This window comes from Vigna unguiculata, chromosome 11, assembly GCF_004118075.2.
Source record: "Vigna unguiculata cultivar IT97K-499-35 chromosome 11, ASM411807v1, whole genome shotgun sequence".
NCBI lineage: Eukaryota > Viridiplantae > Streptophyta > Magnoliopsida > Fabales > Fabaceae > Vigna > Vigna unguiculata.
The window spans coordinates 16,847,868-16,862,453 of record NC_040289.1 but is presented as its reverse complement, the minus strand read 5'-3'; the positions used below and the strand labels follow the sequence as shown (position 1 = coordinate 16,862,453).

General features: G+C 35.6%; 1 pseudogene; it reads right to left on the bottom strand.

Annotated features, from left to right (window-relative positions):
• Positions 1-1,617: 1,617 nt before the first annotated feature.
• Positions 1,618-14,154, bottom strand: LOC114170215 (annotated as a pseudogene).
• Between the last annotated feature and the right edge of the window lie 432 nt (positions 14,155-14,586).

The following is a 14,586-nucleotide window of genomic DNA, read 5'->3' as shown; positions in this document are numbered from 1 at the left end:
AATTGTCATAATTTCATTAAAGAAAAGGAGTAACAGTTATGTTTCTTAATAAGTACAATTTTCGAGGATGAAAATTTTTGGATGAGGAGAATATAGGGAAAATATTTTTATTTCTTAAATTAAATTAAATAAATTGATTACATTATTTATTTAAATTATTTTTGGACAAAGTAAGATAAGGATATGTGGTAGTTTAGTTGGTTAAAGCTTTTAGTAGAGTAGTTCTTGCATTCAATTCTTAGGTAGAATGTTTTTGACACTATTTAAGTTTTAATGTATAAAACAAATGAATAGGTGCTATTAATATTATAAACTTGGTAAAATGTCTAACGTGATGTCATAACTTGGGTTAAAAGCTCGTAATTTTGACAATTTAGAAATGAAATGGAATGTACTAATCATACGATTGGACGATGTAGCTTCAGAATTGTGACAATGAAGTCATAATTATTGTATTTTTGGTACAGTTTGGTGGGTTCTTTAGTTTTATTTGTGATGAAGTTTTAAACCCAAATTCATTGTTTTTTTAGAAGCAAAATGTTTATTTCTTTTTAACCGGTGAAGTGTTTTGTAGAACATGAATAATTTTCTAGATTAAAGGCAGAGTGGGTGATTTTATTTTCTTCTTGTACCACACCTAGCCGGCCTAGCCAAATAATAACCATAGAACCCGTCTATGTAACCACCAAGGACGCAAATAATAACAATCATTGTATATACGCTGAGAAAATAAAAGTAACCGACCTAAGCCGCTAAAAGAGCAACAATGACCTAAGCCGCTGAAAAAGTAAACGGTCTAGGCCGGTAAAGAGTAACTGGTCTAGGCCGGTAAAGATTAATCGATCTAGGCCAGCAGCTTTGGGAAACTAAGCAAAAACTTGACAAATTTAGAACATTTCTAGTAAGACTCATAGGGCCCATAATGATTGAACTAAGGGACCTGGGCTAAGGCCCAAGCCCACCTACGACCCAAACAAGGGCCTAGCCCATGATGTGACCAGACATAATTAATAATCGATAAATATGCATGGACCCCACGAATTAAAGGTACGCATTCATTACTCTCCTAATCACGAGATTTGACTTTCTTAGAGATTTTGCTGACTTGAGCTTTGGAGTCTCTTCTACAGGTAACCCCCCTCGGGTTGAAGCCAATTCACACCGAGATATCCATAAGCGACACGTATCAGCCAGGACGAAACCTACTAAGGAGATTGTGGATCGGAGTAAGGTAACACTTGTGTCTGACATATCTTAATTGTTCTCTGCAGGAACAATTGGCGCCCATCGTGGGGAACGAGATAATACCTTATGAACCAACCCGCATTTTTTCGAAGATGGTTTCTATCCGCAACAGAGCAGGAGTTAACAAATAGGCTGAAGCAGGTCCCTCAGGACCTGCTAACATCACCCTGGACTTGGGCGCCATTCTAGACGGTCAAGCCAAGATACAACAGGAACTGGCTGATTTGAAGAAGCGCAGTGCTGATGAGATGGAGGCACTATGACAAGAGAACTCTCGCCTAAGGCAAAAGATTGAGGCTGATCCCACTCAAAAGGGAAAGGCCAAGGAAACATCCGAAGAAGAAAGCGAGTACAATCCTACCCCGCACACCTTCACCACCACTCAACAAACTCCCATCCTCTCAACCCATCAAACACACTTCCATTCCACCCTTCCAGGAAATACTGCGGCTCATACCCCCGCCGCCACCCTGCCCACCACCCAGATCCTGCCGTACAACATGCCCACCACTCTACACACTACTCATATCCCACCCTATAACAACCCTCACACCCTCCCTACCACCTATATTTTATGCGATTTATTACATATGTATAACATTTTACAAACCAAAGTTTTAAGCAGTTAGCTTAAAAAAAGAGGATATTATCACAATTTGGTATTACTAGGTGCATTTTTTTTTCTTTGTTTTATTTGAACCGTGATAGACAAATTAGTAAAGTGATGTAGATTTTTGATAAAAATGGAGTGATGTGATTCCTTTTTGGAGAATACTAATAATTGATTTATATGTGAAATTTTTGAATGTAGTTTGTTGGTATAAATATTATTATTATCATAATAACATACATGGTTGAAATGTATATATGCGTGTAAAGTATGAATCTAAATTTTGGAAATAATCTTAATGGTAAGTGGATTTGGAGATTAGCTAGGTGGACTTGTTTATTTTTATTAAAGTTTTGTTATTATATATATATATATATATATATATATATATTGTATATAAATATTATTAATTGGAGATATTCAAACTAATGAATCATGCATGCACTACAAGAAAAATTATTTTTATCAAGGGTTATTTTTTGCATTTCCGGGGGGTTTTAACCCCCGTTAAAGGAGTTACCCGCGGTTTATTTTTCACCTAGAAAAACCAGTGCCGTTAACAAATTACCGGCGATTTTGACTAACCTCTGGTAAAACAACACTTACCGGCAGTTTTGAAACCTTTGGTATTAACCGACGGTTTAGAACCCCTGGTATTTATCGACAGTTTGGAACCTCTGGTATTTACCGACAGTTCTGGAACCCCTAGTATCTACCGGCGGTTCTGGAACCCCTGGTATTTATCGGCAGTTCTGGAACCCCTGGTATTTACCGACGGTTCTGGAACCCTTGATATTTACTAGCAATTTTGGAACCCCTATATAACCGTATTGAAATTTCCTTTTCAGTGTTTTCTACCCTTACAATGCAATTCATTATTTGTTTATGTTTTAACTTATTTTTTAAATTCCCTTAATTTTTATTTGTTACATTTTTTGAATGCATATAATTCGTAAAACATATGATTTTAAATGCAAAAATCTTAACATTTGGACATTTTTTTATAACTACATATAACATTCAATGAAACAAGGAACGTTGTTTATAAGTTTAAGATAAATAATAAAGTTTAAACATTCAAACTAGTGAACCACACAATATCTTTGTTTTTATAGTTATAAAGTCAAATATAATGAAAGTCTAATAAGATTCTTCAACTATCAATCTTCATCTGAATCATTTGTTTCTTCAATAAGAACACATCTTTGATCAAATACCTAACATAAAAAAATCATAATTAGTAACATTCCTTATATAACAAGAAATTTTAACAATGAACTATATTAGATGAGCCAACTCAACTCAACTCAACTCTTAGGCTATTCCCCCTTTTCCAACCCCAAAATATGCATGAGTTAGATGAAATTAGGAATATTATATATATATATATATATATATATATATATATATATATATATATATATATATATGTTCCTATTAACCATATATGTTTTTGTTTAGAAAAGAAAATTCGAGAAAATAAAGTGATTTTTTTATTTATAAAAGTTAGCATCACGTTTGGTTTGTGTTATTTAAAAACAAGAGAATTACGAAGGAGTAAAATCAGATGTGGAGTACTAACACTAAAGCCAAAACTGAGGTTTAGAATAAAAAATAATTACATTTTTCATAGCAGTGCTAAAAGCTTCTAGATGTGGGATCTCAGGGTTAGTACTTTAATATGTTATATCTCCTCTCTATACTAGCAAGAAGAAAGAGACAAAGTAAGAGCTTACCTTGATTTAAAAACAAAACCGTGTCACTGTCAATGATTGAAGTTATCCTATGAGCAATGGTGAGGACTGTGCATTCATGATGCTTAACTATTTGTTGAATAATATTATTTGTGGCTGTATCAACTGTTTCAGTAGCTTCATCAAGCACTAAGATCTTGTTTTTCTTTAGTAAAACACGACCTAGGCAGACCAATTGCCTTTGACCTATGCTCCAATTTTCTCCATTGTTAGTATCTGTAAAACCTCATAATGATAAGTAATGCATATGATTATGACTTGTAACACCTGTTATGTGTATGTTCAAAGTTTTGAGAAATCAAACCTATGGAGTCAAGCTTCCCTTCTTTTTTCTTACTTCATCTCCAAGTTGGCACATCTCTAATGCTTGGAAAATGTATTAAAACAAATTAGGATGTATACCATGCATGAAATAAAGAGATGAGTTCTTGCTAGTATCAAACAAACTCAACTTACCTGTCAAATCTGTTCAACTGTGTACTCTTCCAGTGGATCCAGATTGGTTCTTACAATACCTTCAACATTGTTGGCTCTTGAGGAATAATGCTTAGTCTGGACCGCAAATCATGAATTTCAATCATAGTGATGTTAATGTTATCTATCAGTATTTGCCTAGCAATAGGTTCAACAAGTCGGAAAAGTGTTTGCAAGTTGTTTTTCAACTTCTTGTTCTTCTCACAATACCAGTTTTTGATCCAGCAGTAAAAGTTCAAGTAAGACCTCGTAAAACAATAGGCAAGTGAGGAGCATATCGAACCTGCATAACATAGCTCCTCATTACAGTTATATACCGTAAGAAAACTAAGAAAATATAATTGCAGCCTTCAATTCACAAACAAATGAAAAACCACTAAAATGTACCATTAAATCCTGTATATGAACCTCTCCAAATGATGGCCAAGAATATTCTGGCTGGTTGTCTTTAATCACAAGAGGAGCTTCACTTGGGATAGATGTGTATTGGAGTATTCTTTCATCATATATAATTTTGTTATCCAAAGTGCAAATAAACTAGCATATATTAGTTTGTAGAGCGTTTAGATTAAGCCCATATGTCACAGCCAGTCCAGCAATGCCTTGAAAAAGACAAGAATTGAAGTGAAAAGAGAGAATGAAAGTTTTTAGTGGCATAAGGAGTAAAGTTTGACTAGTAAATGTATGCAGTTTCAAGTAATCACCTAGAGTAGTAAATGAGTTTGGAAAAGATATCAAGAAAACTAAACAAAAGGCAAACGTGAGAGTGGATAGAATATCCAATCTGAAATTCCACCATTCAATTGCAGCAGCATTGTATAATTTCAGTTGGGAATATCTGTCTATCAATTTTATATTTATGTCCTTAAATCTTGATCCTTGCTCAAAACATTTTATGGTTGTTGATCTTGAAATAGTTTCTGAAAAATGTTGTATAACTAGAGCTTGACATGTACCAACTAACCGTGCTAGTTCCCTTGCCGATGCAGAATAGTATCATTGCATTTATAGAAGCATTATTTTAGCATAAATGCAATTCTTGTTGCTAAATAACGTAGTCTATCTAAACATTATCTATAAAACTACCTAGTACCATATGCATGTTGCCATTACAAGAATCAATACTATAAAGACCTACCACACCGCTTGAGAAATTACAACAATATTTCCCAATATTTGAATCAAATTAAGGGTAATTGCCCATATTAATCCTGGAACGCTCATATCTAGTTCAGTTTGGTCTATTGAAGCCTACAACCAAAGGTAAAATTATATTCAATATGGACATTTAGGTAAAAAGAAAGAACTGAACGTTCTAATACAATGCAATAAGAAACATGATCAGCTAAATAAGTTGTATCTTCATATTAAACCAATGAAGAATTATGAACATACTATAATTTGTTCAGGATTCGACCACTTGGGGTGGCATCAAAAAAAGATATTGGTGCTCGAAAAACACAGAAATGCATTTTACTAAAGAGCACAATTGTTGTTTTATATCCAGCTATCACAACAATAAATGCTCTGGCAAGAGTGCAAATTGAATTTCCAATTGCCAATGCGACATAGACAAGCATAAGGGTAAGGCTTCCAATATCAGGTTCAGCAGTTCCTAAAACTGGAGTTGCCACAGTCATCCAGTAATTGCTTGCAACTCCATAAGTCCTACATGGAGGAAAAATCCATTTAAATTGCTAGCATAGTCTTAACAGGAATTCCTAGAACTATTGATAAACTTGAAACCAAAAAATCAATACCTTTGTTCATGAGAGATGGAACTATTAAATCCTACATAATTAAATGACAATGAAATTTTTTTCGTACTCAAAATTTTATTTTTCTAAGGCATGGAACAGGCTTTATATGATTTACAGAGTATTATGAAGTACAAGATATGTTGAAATTGCGGTCCCCTGTGTGTTATTCATTGTGTTCAAAATGTGCAACATCATTTCACAAAAGAAAGATTCAGATCAATGTTATCTTGCTAACCATAAAAACAAAACAAATTGGTATAAGAGCTATGTTGCTAGGGATTTGCAAGATTGAGTGAGTCTATCTATAATTCCTAAACCTAAACACAAGCCTAATATTCTTAGAAGAAATCATAAAGGTTAATCAATTCCATTTGCACTTTCATTATTTGATGCTAAATACTAACAATGGAAGCCCATCTTAATGCTTGCTATCTATGGGAAGTTGTGGAAGGTGTGTATGAAGCTCCATGAGATATTCCAGCAATTGCTCAAATCAAAATTCAGAAAGAGAGGAAGAAAAAAAAGGTCAAAAGCAAGAGCAACCTTGTTTGCTGTAGTATCATCCACTATGTTGATCTGAAAAATGTCGCTCAAAATATCCAATTAGAATTGAGAGTTTTTGAAGCACGAGTACCATAGAAATGAAAAGAAGAAAGGATTACAAGTGTTGAACTAGATCCAAGAATTTGAGATGCAAATAATGAAGGAATCATAAACAAATAAGAAATACTTCGACAATAGAAATGTTGGAAAAATTCAACAGGGGATTTATCAAACATTACTCTAGAATAGTTGTTGAATGCACCACATGCACAAGAACAAAAGAGGTGATGAAGGATTATCTTGTTCCTTTTTAAAATTATTGAATATGGTGTGAGTTGATTAAGAAAGCTAAGCGAAATCCCCACTGGACATTAAGATAGCAAGCTATCTAGATGTGAAGGTTCCTTTCACAAAGCTCAAAAGAAGAAGATGATGGATTGATTCAAAATGAAAAGGAAATGAAAAGCACATAAATCATAGAAAACCAAGAACAATTAAAGGAAGAAGAAAACATAAAATGGAAAGGAAAGAAATGGTAAAAATGTGAGAAGCACGCCACTACAAGGCTAGGCTAGAAGCCATGGCAACCTTGAAGATGAGTGGATGTGTGCCGCCACTTGCTATGCAAGATAAGGCTTACAAGTATTCACTCCCAAGGGAGGAAACTCTCACAAATGGTTGAGACACAAGAGTGTTTTTACTTCAAAATGTTCAACCCTTTTACATGTCTAGGAGCAGCCCTTATATAGAAGAGTTTAGGGGTCTCTAAGCAAATAAAAGATACCTAAGGATGTCTCTACAAAAACCTAACCCTAGCTTCTAGAAACTAGGTCAAATAAGGTTACAAAAATGAGAGACAAAAGAGCTAACTATGGTGTGTGCAAGGCTAATTTCGTTCTAGCACAAAAGGAGACAAAGAATGTCTCTCATATGTCTCCAAAAAGTGGTCAAAGTGTGCTAAAAACAAAGGAGACCAAAGGTACATAGGTACACTTGCTTCATGCCTTTTACTTTATGCTTTATGCCTTTGCTTTACTCTCTCCTCCACATCATTTATGCTCCCCAATCACCATGCGCCACCTAGCATTGCTTTCTTACTCCTAATTAACCTACAAAGCAAATAAACATAGATTAGCATGTTGGCTTAAGTCAAGTCAACTATAGTCAACAAGTCAAACCTAGTCAAAGGTCAACAAGTCAACTAAAGTTGATTCAACTAAGTCAACTTAGGGAATCAAAAATAACAAACATAAATGAAAGGGATGAAGGATTAGTGAACTTCCTTTCTAAACATGCTTAGTCTTCTTAAGCATGTGCCTTCATCCTTGGTTGGGCTCAATCCTTCATCAATCATATGTCTCCAAAATGTGGTCAAAGTGTGCTAAAAACAAAGGAGACCAAAGGTACATAGGTACACTTATTTTATGCCTTTTACTTTATGCTTTATGCCTTTGCTTTACTCTCTCCTCCACATCATTTATGCTCCCCAATCACCATGCACCACCTAGCATTGCTTTCTTACTCCTAATTAACCTACAAAGCAAATAAACATAGATTAGCATGTTGGCTTAAGTCAAGTTAATTGTAGTCAACAAGTCAAACCTAGTCAAAGGTCAACAAGTCAACTAAAGTTGAATCAACTAAGTCAACTTTGGGAATCAAAAATAACAAACACAAATGAAAGGGATGAAGGATTAGTGAACTTCCTTTCTAAACATGCTTAGTCTTCTTAAGCATGTGCCTCCATCCTTGGTTGGGGTCAATCCTTCATCATCCTCCCCTTCTTGGAGAGAATTTGACCACAAATTCTTTAAGCCTTTGTAGATGGAGCTTGACTTGATTTAAGGAAGGATTTGTGCCTCCCTTTTATGAGCTCTTGTTCCATCCTTTCTAAGGGTATTACCCCTAGCTTTGGTTAGGCCATCTTTATTTTCTAGACTACTCTTCCTCTCTTTCTTGTGCTTTGGGCCTTCCTTTTTGGCTTGAGAAGGGAAGGAAGGGTGATGCACATCTTGCTTTGGAAGATTTTTTTTGTAAGCAAGTAACACCTTGGTGAAAGCTTGCCCCTTTTGTTTTTCTTCTTTATCTTTTCTTATTATATTTCTATCCTTATTAACTTCTTGAGGTGATAGAGGTAGTAAATTTGTCTTTTTCCCATTTTTGAAGAAAATATATTGGTTGGTATGGCCATCATGTAATGTTTGTTTATCAAATTGCCATGGCCTACCTAGTAAGATATGTGTGACTTCCATGGGAACAACATCACATAGCACCTCATCTTTGTAGTTTCCTATAGAGAAGTTAATTAGGACTTGTTTATTGACATCTATTTCTCCCTCTTTACTTATCCAAGCAAGCTTGTAGGGCTTAGCATGAGGAATGGTCTCTAAGCTAAGCTTTTCCACCAACCTTGTGCTAGCTACATTGGTATTACTTCCTCCATCAATAATTAGAGAGCAAACCCATTTGTTAATTTTGCATCTAGATTGAAAAATGTTTTCTCTTTGAGTTGGCTCAAGCTCACTTTGATCTTGACCTATCATGCGCCTTAATAACATAGGGTCTTTCTCATAAATTTTAGTTTTACTAGAGGAAGAAGATTCTTTTGAAAGAGAATGGGGAGATGAGTGTTCACTTTCAACATCATTACTCTTCTTTAAGATCATGGTCCTTTTGGTTGGGCAATTTAAAGCAATGTGATTATAACCCAAACATTTAAAACATTTAATGGAACTTGATCTTTGAGAAGTGGAATGGTGAATGTGATCACTTGGTGACTTACTTTTACTTGGTGGTTCTTGATGAGAGTTAGAAGGGAACTTATCATGTTTCTTTTTATCCTTTCCCTTCCATGAATGACTAAAGTAGTGGTTGGGTGAGTAAATCTTCCTTGCCCTTCTTTTTCTTTTCAATTGAATTTCAATCCCAAGGGCAAGTGTGAAAACATTTTCAAGAGTGGAGTACTCATACAACTCTACTTGGTCTTGTATGTCTCTCCTAAGACCACTCACAAATCTTTTTATTTTCTCTTTGTTAGTTTCTTTTATTTCAACCCTACGCATTTGAGACTCTAATTCTTTAAAGTACTCACTCACACTCATAGAACCTTGGTGAAGCCTTTGGAGCTTCAAAAGAAGTTCCTTCCTATAGGAGGGAGGAACAAATCTAGCGCGCATAAGAGATTTAATGTCCATCCAAGAAGCCGCGGGTGGCCCTTGGTCATAATTCTTACAAACTTTATGCCACCAAGTATTGGCATACTCCAAAAATCCTAAAACTACTAGATCAACTTGTGCTTGATCCTTTACTTGATTTTCATTGAAAATTTGATCAACTTTAGCTTCCCAATCAAGGAAGATTTTGGGATCACTTCCACCATAGAACTTAGGAATCTTTAGAGTTTGCTTCTCTTGTGATGGGTTGCGCCTAGAATGCCCTCTTTTCCTAGCCTCTCTTTCTTGCTCTTTAGCTTCAAGCCTTTGAATGTGCTCTTGGATTCTTAGGTCACTTTGCTCCTTTTCTTTTCTCAATTGTTCAAAGGACTCCTTCCTAGAGAACTCCAAATCCCGAAGTAATCTCATCAATGTATTGTTTTTGTTTGGAGTAGGTGCATTTGATGAACTTGCCATGATTCCTACAACAAAACACTCAAAGCCAAAACAAAATAAATGAATTAGGGGTTAGACAACATGAAAACCGAGACCAATTCCAACCCAAAATGTAACCCAAGTGTTTAGATCACTCTCCCAAAGTAATAAGGCAAGGCTACACTCAAAGCTCCTCCAAAGGAGTGAAGCAAATACTTTTAAAAACTTGTTCAAAACCTTTCAAATGCAAGACAAGTGATTCGGCCACAACATCCCAAGAGTTTCAAGAAAAGAAAACTACTAAGACAAAACAAAGAACACCTAGTGACAAGCAAGAAAAACACAAAAACAAGGAAAGCTAAACTCTAAAGAAGAAAAGTTTGAGACAAAACTTTTAACAAGACTAAAACAAGAAAAAGCACATTTTAAAGACTTTATGGAAAGCACTTAACAAACATCTTCAAGTCTTAAATCATGCATACACCAAGAAAGATCATAACCAAGTTAAAGCATGGAACTAATTAGCCAATATCACCCAATTCTCAAGTATGAAAAACTAGTAGCATAACACCTAGTGAAAAACACACTTTTAGTTCACCAAGGAGCAAGATTGCTCTCGATTTTTAGGCAAATATTGGTGCAAAATTTTCTTCTTTCCACATTTGCTCTGACCTTTGCTCACTATTTCAATCATAACTCTCTCCAAAAAACTCCAAATGCATTGGTTCTTTTTTTGTTAGAAACTAGACTAACAGAGCTTTCTTTTGACATCAAGAACGTAATTTTTGGATCACTGAGAAGGTGCAGTTTAATCTTTTAAAATCGTGAACAGTTTCTGCCAACATTGTTTTTGTGTGCAATGGAAGTGGATTTGAACCATACAAAGATAGCTACAACAAGACAAGGTTAGCACATGAAAAACACCATATTCAAGATAACCTAGGCTCTAGATACCAAATGATGAAGGATTATCTTGTTCCTTTTCAAGATTCTTGAATATGGGGTGAGTTGATTAAGAAAACCAAGGAAATCCCCACTGGACATTAAGATAGCAAGCTATCTAGATGTGAAGGTTCCTTTCCAAGGTTCTAGAGAGGAGGAGAATGGATTGATGGGGAGTAAGAAATCAAAAGAAAAAACATATAATAGAAACAATATAAACCAAGAAGAGTAAAGAAACATAAAATGAAAAGCAAGGGTAATGGGAGGGATGGAGGATTCACGCCACTACAAGGCTAGGCTAGAAGAAGCCATGGCAACCTTGAAGATGAGTGGTATATGCCGCCACTTGCCAAGGCAAGATAAGGCTTGAAAGAACTCCACTCCCTAAGGAGGAATGCTCTCACAAAAGTTTGAAACACAAAGTGTATAATTTCTCCAAAATGTTCAACCCTTTTACATGTCTAGGAGCACCCCTTATATAGAAGAGTTTAGGGGCCTCTAAGCAAATAAAAGATACCTAAGGATGTCTCTACAAAAACCTAACCCTAGCTTCTAGAAACTAGGTCAAATAAGGTTACAAAAAATGAGAGACAAAAGAGCTAACTATGGTGTGTGCAAGGCTAATTTCGTTCTAGCACAAAAGGAGACAAAGAATGTGTCTCATATGTCTCCAAAATGTGGTCAAAGTGTGCTAAAAACAAAGGACACCAAAGGTACATAGGTACACTTGTTTTATGCCTTTTACTTTATGCTTTATGCCTTTGCTTTACTCTCTCTCCTCCACATCATTTATACTCCCCAATCACCATACGCCACCTAGCATTGCTTTCTTACTCCTAATTAACCTACAAAGCAAATAAACATAGATTAGCATGTTGGCTTAAGTCAAGTCAATTGTAGTCAACAAGTCAAACCTAGTCAAAGGTCAACAAGTCAACTAAAGTTGAATCAACTAAGTCAACTTTGGGAATCAAAAATAAAAGGGATGAAGGATTAGTTAACTTCCTTTCTAAACATGCTTAGTCTTCTTAAGCATTTGCCTCCATCCTTGGTTGGGGTCAATCCTTAATTAGAAGTTGTGTAAATGTGGCTAGCACAAGGGTTGTGGACAAGCTTGGCTTGAAAACTGTCCCTCATGCCAAGCCCTACAAGCTATCATGACTTAAAAAAGAAGACATTAAAGTAACTCAACAAGTCCTCATTAACTTTTCAATTGGAAATTTTAAAGATGAGGTGTTATGTGATGTTGTGCCTATGGAAGCAACACATATTTTTTGCTAGGTAGGCCATGGAAATTTGATAGAAAAGTCTTTTATGATGGCCATGCTAACACCTATGTTTTCTCCTTCCAAGGCAAGAAGTTCACACTCCTACCTCTCTCACCCAACCAAGCAAATGAGGACCAAAATAAAGTGAAAGATAAGAGAAAAGATGAAAAAGAAAAAGAGCAAGTTACCTCCAAAGTGTTACTTACCTCCATTTCATTTGTGTTTGTTATTTTTTATTCCCAAAGTTGACTTAGTTGAATCAACTTTAGTTGACTTGTTGACCTTTGACTAGGTTTGACTTGTTGACTATAGTTGACTTGACTTAAGCCAACATGTTGATCTATGTTTATTTGCTTTGTAGGTTAATTAGGAGTAAGAAAGGAATGCTAGGTGGTGCATGGTGATTGGGGAGGATAAATGATGTGGAGGAGAGAGTAAAGCAAAGGCATAAAGCATAAAGTAAAAGGCATGAAGCAAGTGTACCTATGTACCTTTGGTCTCCTTTGTTTTTAGCACACTTTGGCCACTTTTTAGAGACATGTCAGACACATTCTTTGTCTCCTTTTGTGCTAGAACGAAATTAGCCTTGCACACACCATAGTTAGCTCTTTTGTCTCTCATTTTTTGTAACCTTATTTCACCTAGTTTCTAGAAGCTAGGGTAAGGTTTTTGTAGAGACATCCTAAGGTATCTTTTATTTGCTTAGAGGCCCCTAAACTTTTCTATATAAGGGGTGCTCCTAGACATGTAAAAGGGTTGAACATTTTGAAGTAAAAACACTCTTGTGTCTCAACCATTTGTGAGAGTTTCCTCCCTTGGGAGTGAATACTTTTAAGCCTTATCTTGCATAGCAAGTGGCGGCACATATCCACTCATCTTCAAGGTTGCCATTGCTTCTAGCCTAGCCTTGTAGTGGCGTGCTTCTCACATTTCTTACCATTTCTTTCCTTTCCATTTTATGTTTTCTTCTTCCTTTAATTATTCTTGGTTTTCTATGGTTTATGTGCTTTCCATTTCCTTTTTGTTTTGAATCAATCTGTCATCTTCTTCTCTTGAGCTTTGTGAAAGGAACCTTCACATCTAGATAGCTTGCTATCTTAATGTCCAGTGGGGATTTCACTTAGCTTTCTTAATCAACTCACACCATATCCAATAATCTGAAAAAGAAAATAAGATAATCCTTCATCAATAGCAATGAATGCGGTGGTCAGAAGAAGAATGAGTTGGAGGTGTGAAGACTTAAATTTTGGTTATTATTCACTAACATGTACAATGACATTTCATAAGTTTTGTTGATGCATGTGTAGACTTTTAGGCATTGCTGCCAGACCATGTACATTGCGTCCTTAAATAATAATTTAACATGAGAACAAAGGTCCGTAATTGAAGACACACCATTTGGATGGTTGATGATGTCAAAAATAAGTGTAAAAATGAGTAGGAAACTTCTTAGTTCCTTAATTAGTGTGTGGGTTAAAAGTGGGGGGTTTATAATAAGTAATAAAGTTGTTCGTTTATCTTTATTAGATGTTTGTTTGGGACTCGAATTATGGGTTGTTGGTGATAGTACTAACTTAGATGACGTTTTTGTGGAGAGAAAATGTAAAAAATTATTGAATAACAAAATTGTTGATGTTGAGTACGTATGCACTCCTCTTTAACCATGTACTTTGAATAAATTTCATCACACTCGCAACTTTTGATAGTGCAATTGATCTTACTCCTTAACTCTTGCTGAACTTCAACTAGCTTTGCCTGAGTGTATTCTTCTTGGAACTGCCTTTCAATAAATGATTGAGTGGCACAAGGTAGGGTGGTATTGGAGGAAGCAAAATTGGCTTCAATTTCCTTCTCGACCTTCGACCATAGCGCATTGCCATATTGGACGACAAATTGTTTCAATGTTGTGGTTGAATTTATGAAACCATCAAAGAAGGCATTCATACCCTCACTTCTTTGAGTGATGGACATACCAGCCTAAAATTGAGACTTCAAATAACAAGGAACCCATCTACTTCTTTCCTCATAAAGCGTAGAAAGTCATTCGTTATGATGTAAGTCGAAGCTGGATATGAATTGTTCCCAACCTAGCTCAAAATTAATAGTTGAGGTAGACTCTTACACCAATTGTTTCAAAGCATGTTTTATGGTCTTGTACATTGTCAATGCACCAAACTTTTCGGGGACTTTCTTCATGATGTGCCACAAACACCAGTGATGCCTGGTGTTGGGGAATACAACATCAATAACATTTTTCATTGCTTTGCATTGATAAGTTATGATGCCATTTGGTGCCCTGTTCCCCATGCACCTCAACCAGCATTGAAAGAGCCATGTGAAAGTTGATGTATCCTCTGTAGAGAGCAACCCACATCCAAGTAGAATTGAGTGGCCATGATGGTT